This window comes from Schistocerca serialis, chromosome 5, assembly GCF_023864345.2.
Source record: "Schistocerca serialis cubense isolate TAMUIC-IGC-003099 chromosome 5, iqSchSeri2.2, whole genome shotgun sequence".
Lineage (NCBI taxonomy): Eukaryota > Metazoa > Arthropoda > Insecta > Orthoptera > Acrididae > Schistocerca > Schistocerca serialis.
This window is the reverse complement of record NC_064642.1, coordinates 674,483,488-674,494,094: the sequence shown is the minus strand read 5'-3', so window position 1 is coordinate 674,494,094 and position 10,607 is coordinate 674,483,488. Positions and strand designations below refer to the sequence as shown.

Genomic DNA, 10,607 nt, shown 5'->3' with positions numbered 1-10,607 from the left:
GCTTTGATAGTAGTAAAGCAGCCTTCTAGTTCTGCATATAAAGTGCGGCAGCTTGCCTGTCTGGCGAATAGGCAAGCACAGGCCGCTTGAAAGTGGAATGTGTACACCTCCGGTTGACACCGATGCTTTCGTCTGTGGACGGCGGCAATGGCGGTACCCCCCTATTAACAGCTTTCCATCAGTCTTCTACAATTTGTTGCCAGCTCAGCGTCAGGTGGGCAACGGCCTTGCCGCAGTGGATACACCGGTTCCCGTGAGATCACCGAAGTTAAGCGCAGTCGGGCGTGGCCGGCACTTTAATGGGTTACCATCTAGGTCGCCATGCGCTGTTGCCATTTTTCGGGGTGCCAACTGAGGAGCTACTCGACCGAATAGTAGCGGCTCCGGTCACAGAAAACCATCATAACAACCGGGAGAGCGGTGTGCTGATCACATGCCGCTCCAATCTGCATCCTCAACTGAGGATGACACGGCGATCGTATGGTCCCGATGGAGCACTTGTGGCCTGAAGACGGAGTGCCGAGCGTCAGGTGGACTCAAGCTACCAGCCAAGTGGTATGCAGGCACCCGACCAACGTAATTCTGCATTTACGGGTTGCAGTAGTGACCGCCTGGCACCCCGCAAAGTGGCGTTCTAGTTTCACTGATTTACTGTCTTGCTGCGTGGTACAGAACAACGCGGCATTTCGACTACTGTGTGCGTGAGAGGAGCTTCCACCTGTCGTAACACACCCAACCAATAGCATGAGCTCCTCGACGTCCTACGTAGAGTAGCCTATGTTTCTGTCACTAATATAAAATTCTCATCTCATTTACTGGGTGATTACAATTTAAATACAATTATTCACAGAGGCCCAGTGTGGGCTATAATTATCGTATAGCACCGAAACTTGCTGGATATGGTTACTGCGGAATCAATTTACGCCGGAAAAAATTTAGTTTCAGTTTTGGCCACCTGTCGCAAATCTGGCGCTGTACACTGTTTGTGTCATGGTATGACATCCATGCTGTCGTTTCACAAGCCACCACGTGAGTGAACAATATGGCTGTAGAGAAGAGAGTCCGTGTACTCGTTAGTAAAACTTTTTTGTGTGAACGACAGCAATTACAGTGCTGCATTGATGGAGTATCATCGACTGAAAGGTCTGAGGAGAGGCTCGATGTAATTAAATGATTTAAAGAAGATGATAATTAAGTCCCAAAGCTTGGCGTGTCACCTGTAAGGAGAAGGCGTCCCATCCCAGTGGAAGTTATTGACGAGGTTACTGTTGCTGTAATTGACCATGAAGTGCATGTCCTGGCTAGTGCTCGTGCAATGCCACGAGAATTGTCAGCACTCTACTACCCGTACAAGATACTGAAGATTTAGTAAATGAAACCTCATGATCCGCAGCAACGTTCTAAATATGCTCTTCGGACCGAAGTTGGGGACATGTGGCTGAGCAGTATTTCATGGAGTGACGAGGCACATTTCACACTCTAGTGTACAAGTAACTGCCGAATAAAGGGTACTGTTAAACCGCGTGTTACGCACTATGAGTCATTACACTCGCATTATGTGACTGTGTGGTGTGGATTCACAAATACCTTTCTTCTAGTCCGTTCTTCTTTGGAGAGAATACACCCAGAGTCCTGCCAGGTGCACCGTGATGTCTGCACTTTGTAGAGTCCTCCTCGTACAGCGCGTGATTCAGACCTGGGAAGAGTGCCACTGTGTGGAAACCAGTGTTTTCGTACAAGATGGTGCAACTTCTCATGTCGCTCGCCCAGTGAAAGATTTGCTTAATGCAACCTTCTAAGAGGTTTTCCAGATGGACGGCCCTCAAGATCATCTGATCTGAATCCATGTGACATTTTTGGCTCTGGAGATATCTAAGAAACGCTTTTACCAGGGATACGCTCGGTCTCTGCCTGATCTGAAGGCCAGTACACAGGAACACGTTGCTCAGATTCCACCTGAAGTGCTGCGAGCAGCTGTTGATCCCGATGTTCATGTTAAAGAAATTTTGTAAGCACAGGTTAGTAATAAAATCAACATTTTGCATTTCTCACTTCTTTGACCCTTTCTTCCCACGTCTCTTTCCTGACCCATTACACATGGCAACGTTTTCTTACGCCTTTCTTGTATTCACAGATTTGCATCTCGTGGCCAGTATTGGAACTATTTTTTTTTCCAGCGTAAATCTGTTCTACATTAAGTTTACATCTAACATTGTGTTCGAGGCAAAGAGAATTGTTATTACAAGGCAAGGGGCAACATTATGTTTTATTTATGAGTGAATGCATCTGAAATAACCTTAAGTCTCAGTCTTGACTTTGTATTCGCCGTAGTTCGATTCTAAGATATTGACAAAGAAGAAATGGCGACCTTGCCTTTAATGTACAGTTGTTGTTTGAGTTTTCTCATTATGAGAGTCTTAAGAGCGACCCATTTTAATTCTTAAAATGCATTCAAAAGCCACGGCCGCATAAAATATATTTTATTCAAGACAACCATTTTCAACAGTCTTTGCTGTCATCTTCAGGCCTGAAACACTTTTTGTAGTAAAACGTGTTCATTTTATGCTGAACCTCATGCACAAGATGTCAGATGGATAAGACTTGGCACATTATAATCGTTTGTCGTAACACATGATGTAACAGTTACATTGTGCATTCTTCCGCGTTTGCTGCAGTCTCATTGGATTTCGTTTTACGTGGAGTGGAACCCAAGCTGTCTCCAGTACAGTGAAGTGCGATAGTAAGGTTAAGTTTTGTGCTGTGCGTTGGGCGCACATCAAGTTGGGTATAACACAAGGCAACAGCTTCACCGGCGCATTTAACTCGAACGGCACAGACCAGCCAGCTGGTCCAACTAAACTGCAGTGATGGGAGTAATTGCGCTTACGACGTAAAAATCGACAAGCAGAGAAACAAAATAGCTTCGAATCTCACTTACTTTTCGAGAGAGTTAAATAATATTCGGCAAAACACCAGTACAGTACGCTTCTTAGCATACCAGACGGAAAGCATAGCGTGCTCTCGTTCTTAGCTAACATAATATTGTAATTAAAAACATAGGGTAATTTCTCAGCGCGCGATATGTTTGGCGCAAAAGCGGATTGCTGAGATTTCATCTTATAGTTAGATACTGAAGCCACTGAACGTATTATTTATAGTCAGTCGTCCAGTAATATCTGAACTCCTTCAATATCCAAATCCGAGAAATACATTTCAGATCTGGAACTGTCATATGCTACACTGATAAAGAGTCGGTCAATAATAGACGATCAATGAAAGAGGGAGCAGAGCTCAACTAAACTAAGAAGAAAACCAGAAGAGCAAGAAATAAAGGCAGTCTTGTGGAATACAGAGGGAGTAAAAAGTGCTCTTAACCTCACACCAACAGACATTCTGCAAAACTCGGATCTTGCAATTCCAGCAGAAACTTTCCTGGTAGAAAACTGGCAACATAAAGATTTCTACAATTATCACCTAATGGCAAAGAAGGGAGAAATAGGACGACCCACTGGAGAAATATCTACCCTACTGAAACCCTGGATGACGCCCACCAAAAAATCATAAAGCAAGAAAATAGTATCCTAGTAGAAGCAGCAAACATGAATATAATTGCAGCCTATTTTAAACCGCACACAAATGCTGTAGAAATAATTGACGAAATAGTCACACTCACCAAACAATGCGACAGCAAACCCACCATTATTGCAGGCGATCTCAACTGCAGAATAGACACAGAAAACTATAAAATAAAACTAGCCATTGAAACCCTAGAAGAAAATGGTTTCACCCTACTTAACTATAGACAGATACCTACATACATATGCCACAATGGGAAAATCACCATTGATATCGCATTAACAAGAGGAGAAATAGAAGGAAGTATTCAACTAATATGGCATGATTCCACTACTCCTATAAGAAACCACATTCCAATGAAGATAAAAATAAATATCGTCACGTCACCGCCAGCAAGAAAGACCCAACAAATCACACAAAGAAAAATTGATATAGAAAAATTAACAAACCAGCAAGAACAATTAACACAAATAGAAACTTTAATAGAAGGAGGAGACCTTGAAAAAGCAACAGACCAAATAGAAGACCTCCTAAAATAAATCAGTGACACAAAAAAACCAAAAAGAAGGACGACAAAAAGATGGTTCGATGCTGAATGCTACAGCAAAAGGAACACTGTTCTAAGAACGCTCCACAGATTAAGAAACCAGCACGACGAGGAAACACAAACTGTATGCAGAAGAGAGGAGAATCTACAAAAAACTAATAGAACAGAAGAAAAAAGAAGACACAGAAAGAGAGGCAAAAAGAGAAGCTGATGAAGCGGAGAAAGACCCATACATAGCAGCGAACCAAGAAAACTGCCTCATACACCAAATATAGACATGAAGGAATGGGAAGACCACTTCAGTAAGATACTGAACAAATGAGGAATCAAAACACCCCCAAAGAAGGAGAAACAACATCAAACTAAGGAAAAAGACAATATATGGGATGCTCTAAATGTAAAAGAAGTAATAAAAGCACTGAAGAACAAGAAAGCAGCAGGACCCGATAATATATATAATGAACATGTAAAAGATGCAAAAGAGGCCCTCCAACACGTATGGACCAAACTATTTAACAAATGCCTGGAACTTGGAAGAATTCCGACACAATGGAGACACTCGACAATAGAAGTTTTCTACAAAGGTAGAGGAGACCCAACGGATCTAAACAAGTACAGAGGCATATCCCTGGAAAATACTCAATTCAAGATGTTTTCAAAGATAATTAAACAAAAAGTCCAAGCCTCTGTGGACAGTCATCTTCCAGAACGACAAATGGGTTTCTGATCTGGAAGCTCAACACTTACGGCAGTCAGGCTTCTTCTAAACAACGTCGACGAAGCGCTACAAAAGAAACAAGTGTTCTACACAGTGTTCATAGAGTTTACCAAAGCCTTTGACCTACTGGAAAGAGATCTCATAGTCCGCAAACTGGAAAACACAATGGGAGAAGATAGCGTATGGGCAAGAATAATCAAGTCAATCCTTGAATACAACTTAATCACAATATCAGACAACCTCTCTTTTTCGAACCCCGTTCAGCAATCGAACGGAGTCTTACAGGGTGACCCAATGAGCCCTTTGCTGTACATTCTTGCCACCGAAGAAGCACTCCGAATTGGAGAAAATGGAGAAGCTGTATATGTATATTCATACACTGACGACATAGCCGTAGGTTCATCAGGTATGCAGAAGCTGCAGAGAATCATTGAGAAAATGGACAAATGGTGCAGTGAACACAAACTAAACATAACAAAGATAGAAATGGTAATTTTCAGAAAAGGAGGCAAAACACCCAAGAATGGGGAAATCAGCAACAGAGGACAAAAAATAAAAATCTCATAAGACTTTAAATACCTATGGGTGACATTGCAACCAACAGCCAAATGCTTCATAAAATATACAACAGAACGTGCAGCCCAAGCAATAATAGCAATACAGGACATCAAAAACATCCGCCTACTCAGTCTAGAAACGGCCATGAAATTATTCAACACAAAAATCTTGCCGATCCTGGCCTATGGGATGGAGGTTATATGGGACCACCTGACAGAAAAAAATCTAGAAACTTTAGAAAAGGTAAAATCGACTTATCTAAAAAAAGTGCTAGGTCTCTCAAAGACAAGATATAGACTAGTGTACCTGCTAGCGAGAGAGACATTCCTATTTGAAGACATGAAACTTCGATATATCATGCCACACACCAGGGCTTCGAGAAAGCAACTGAAAATCATGGAGGACAAACGAGAAAAAATATGGCCGGAGTTCTACGGCACCGAAGCAATGACGAAAGGCTCATGGACAGCACTAAACTTCGAACAGCGACATGTCGTAACTAGACTTTCTATTCACAGCTTTCATCATCTAATCTGCAAAAACAAAACTTATCACGAGCCAACCACAACATGTGTATGTGAACTGTGTAACGAAGCTTGTGAACGAGCCGGCCTAGGTGGCCGAGCGGTTCTAGGCGCTACAGTGTGGAATGGTGCGACCGCTACGGTCGCAGGTTCGAATCCTGCCTCGGGCATGGATGTGTGTGATGTTTAAGTAGTTCTAAGTTCTAGGGGACTGATGACCTCAGAAGTTAAGTCCCATAGTGCTCAGAGCCATTTGAACCTGTGAACGATATCACATAGAACTGTGCAGTAAAAGAGTGAAATCGATAAATGAACATGCAAAAATGTAAAATGTAAATGTAAATGTAAAATGTTAAGCAAAGTAACTGTATATGGCTGTTTGGCTGCAATTTTATTAAATAAATAATAGACTCCACGGAGTCATCTAAGCTCCACATTTTCTCCTCTTCTTTTATGACTTGCCGTTCTGTATCACGCCAGCGTTGGGCAATAACGTGTGGCAAAAGCTTCTTGCATTAGTTCCAGTAAATGTGTTGTTATTTCTCATAACAGATCCCTTAACTTGGCTCCAGATCAACTGAGTTCTGTTGGTTTCATATTGCAGTGGTGCGCTCATTTTGCGTGCAGTACGTTGTTAGAAACAAAAAAATGGTTCAAATGGCTCTGAGCACTATGGGACTTAACATCTTAGGTCATCAGTCCCCTAGAACTGAGAACTACTTAAACCTAACTAACCTAAGGACATTACACACATCCATGCCCGAAGCAGGATTCGAACCTGCGACCGTAGCAGTCCCGCGGTTCCGGACTGCAGCGCCTAGAACCGCACGGCCACCACGGCCGGCTTGTTAGAAACAATTAGATGCGTATTTTTCATTAAAATGACAGTTAGATATGTTTCAATTAGCGTATGTTTCATGAATTTTTACATTTAAAAGATTTAGGTGTTCCTAACAGAACGCAAAAAAGGAATACTAAAGCGAGATTTGTAGCATCGATCCGTGAATTATACCGAATTATCATTCTACAACGCTACCGATTCAGCTGTACATCCGGTTTTCAAAGCCCCCTTAACTTATGTGAACACATTCATTCAGAAAACTTTAAAGCTAATTCTTTTTTGTAAATCTGCGAAAAACATTAAGAACATCTTTGTTTACCGCCACTTTTTAGCGGTGTTCCAAGCTCGTGTGTAACGGAGCAACAAGAAGCGTCAGCAATCTTCACACTACGTATTAACAGCGCAACAATGAGAGCACAACAGTACCGGATTGAGAGTGTACGTGATTCTTGAAATGAAAACTACAGAAAATACGGTTAAGAACAGCGTTGCTGGCTGTTATCTCATTAGAATATCTTAAAGTTTCATTTACTGTAACATATTAATAAGATATCTAATACATAAGGAGGATCTATTTCCAAGAGCATAACAACACCGGCGTACTTGCACTACGGCTGCTGGCGAATTATCGCATCTGTATTTGTTTTCATCGTGTTTATTCTTATGATGATCAAAATATACAAAAGGTTTCAGAATTTCTATCTTCGAATCCGATGTATACATGTGCTGGACAATTGCGCATCGCAGCGTACATTAATAACGGTTGTTCTTCGGATATGCCGCTAAACCTGTTTGTTTGCCGGGTGCGCACTGCAGCTTTGTTTGATCCCCCATTTGTCACGGGCGCACCAAGGGGATTTGTGTGTCCGCCACAAATCTTCTTTAGTAGGCGCCCACTGTCAAAACTGCGCATTATCAAATTTCTGCTCGCTCCAGTCGCGAAAGTGCGCAAAAAAATGAAAAAGAGACGAGTTAAAGGGAGTGACTGAAGACCTGCTGAAGCGTATATTTATCAGATGAGAAACGAGGGAAAGTGTTTCCAACTGGCTGAGGTCAAACGCGAGGCCGACGGTGGCGCTGGGGCATCATTCTGAACCACGTGTGGGCGATGAATAGCGAGTCTGAATAATGCGTCCCACTGCAAAGCGAAAAACCCCCCACTCGACTGCTACGGTGCTTTTACAGCACCACCGCTAATCTATGCTTCCCTCTCAGTACCCCCCCCCCCCCCTCTTCACATTTTCTCCCTCTGTTGTTCCCATGCACTTTATCTCTATCACATATATACGCATACATACACCCACACCCACACCTCTTAACCTGAATAATGCTTACCCCCTTGTTACCATGTACAATCTCTGTGCATGTGCGTGTGTGTGTCTGTGTGTGTGTGTGTGTGTGTGTGTGTGTGTGAGAGAGAGAGAGAGAGAGAGAGAGAGATTTTTAAAATTGCACTTCAATTGTCTACGGGAGAATAGTCAGCCCTTCCGTCTACAGACCTTGCCAGAAAATACTAGATACAGGCTCCCAGGTAGATGCTATTTTTCTTGACTTCCGGAAGGCGTTCGATACAGTTCCGCACTGTCGCCTGATAAACAAAGTAAGAGCCTACGGAATATCAGACCAGCTGTGTGGCTGGATTGAAGAGTTTTTAGCAAACAGAACACAGCATGTTGTTATCAATGGAGAGACGTCTACAGACGTTAAAGTAACCTCTGGCGTGCCACAGGGGAGTGTTATGGGACCATTGCTTTTCACAATATATATAAATGACTTAGTAGATAGTGTCGGAAGTTCCATGCGGCTTTTCGCGGATGATGCTGTAGTATACAGAGAAGTTGCTGCATTAGAAAATTGTAGCGAAATACAGGAAGATCTGCAGCGGATAGGCACTTGGTGCAGGGAGTGGCAACTGACCCTTAACATAGACAAATGTAATGTATTGCGAATACATAGAAAGAAGGATCCTTTATTGTATGATTATATGATAGCGGAACAAACACTGATAGCAGTTACTTCTGTAAAATATCTGGGAGTATGCGTACGGAACGATTTGAAGTGGAATGATCATATAAAACTAATTGTTGGTAAGGCGGGTACCAGGTTGAGATTCATTGGGAGAGTGCTTAGAAAATGTAGTCCATCAACAAAGGAGGTGGCTTACAAAACACTCGTTCGACCTATACTTGAGTATTGCTCATCAGTGTGGGATCCGTACCAGGTCGGGTTGACGGAGGAGATAGAGAAGATCCAAAGAAGAGCGGCGCGTTTCGTCACTGGGTTATTTGGTAACCGTGATAGCGTTACGGAGATGTTTAATAAACTCAAGTGGCAGACTCTGCAAGAGAGGCGCTCTGCATCGCGGTGTAGCTTGCTCGCCAGGTTTCGAGAGGGTGCGTTTCTGGATGAGGTATCGAATATATTGCTTCCCCCTACTTATACTTCCCGAGGAGATCACGAATGTAAAATTAGAGAGATTAGAGCGCGCACGGAGGCTTTCAGACAGTCGTTCTTCCCGCGAACCATACGCGACTGGAACAGGAAAGGGAGGTAATGACAGTGGCACGTAAAGTGCCCTCCGCCACACACCGTTGGGTGGCTTGCGGAGTATCAATGTAGATGTAGATGTAGATAAAGCTGTCGAGAACGGAATGCAATCGGCCATTACTTGGGAATCTGTCCACTTCTTTCCGTGAATGCAATTATGAAACAACGATCTGAACAAACATGAGATGAACACACTAAGTGAACAGATTTAAAGCATTTGAAGTTGCTAATGATTTCATGACTTGTATTTAGAGCGTAATAGCAACAGCGCCCAACTTAGGCAAGTAGCCCTTCTCATTAACACTACTTGTGTTCTTTCTGTCTTTCTTTCACTTGTGCCATGTCACGCGTTGACGCAGGGTCGGCATTGTTAGGAACGGATTTGGCGAGGTTAGTGGAAAGGGGTGGCCGGATGCCCTTCCTGCCGCCACCCTGTACCCCCAGGGGCGGAATTAGTGTACCCCTGCTGCCTCCGTCGAGTGTAATTCATGGAATAGCGCGAACGTGTTCAGATGTCTGCGAGTCGTGTAACTGAGGCGGAACGATTAACACTACTTTTGTCTCCGGTCCTAAAGCATTCAGTAGTTTAGACATAAGACTTCGAAAAAAGCGAACAACCGACTCGTGGGTTTTCATAGTGAAACGCCAAGCCCTTGATTTTGCTTCAGCCGTAATCGAAATACTTTAATGACTTTACCTGCACCAAATTTACTCCCCACAGCAAGAGCTCCAGCACTTGCTGTGATCTTTGTGGCACAGATGTTAGGACAGTATGTGACGGAACTTTCCTGGTGGTTTATTTTTTCTTCCCTTTCCTGCAATTAATAAAGATGTTCCACAAAGGGGTATTAATGATTAATGGTAACCTGACCCAGTTGTGATTGTGTGGTGCTCTCGTCACTTGCTTGTGTAGCCATTCATTTATTTTTCTTCTACTGATTGTCAGTTACCAGTAACTATATGTAAAAAACAAGATGGTTGGAAACATACCCAGGGAGCAAAGAAAGTGGATTTTAAAGTGTCCTTCTAAATGTGAAAACATGAAAGATATGCAGAGACAATGGTGGACAGAATTTCGTACTACGAGGCCGATACGTGTAATAATAATGAAATTACGCGACAGAAATCAGAGGGAACTAAGCGTGCGTGTGGCTGGAAGATATCAGTAGCCGACGAAAGATGGGTGCACGCAGCAGTACAAGCTTTCAAATGTTCAAATGTGTGTGACTTCCTAAGGGACCAAAACTGCTGAGGTTATCGGTCCCTACTCTTACACACTACTTAAACTAACTTATG

At 43.0% G+C, this 10,607-nt stretch overlaps 1 pseudogene; it reads left to right on the top strand.

Moving 5' to 3' along the window:
* Positions 1 to 217: 217 nt before the first annotated feature.
* LOC126482419 (5S ribosomal RNA) lies at positions 218 to 335 on the top strand (annotated as a pseudogene).
* Positions 336 to 10,607: the final 10,272 nt, after the last annotated feature.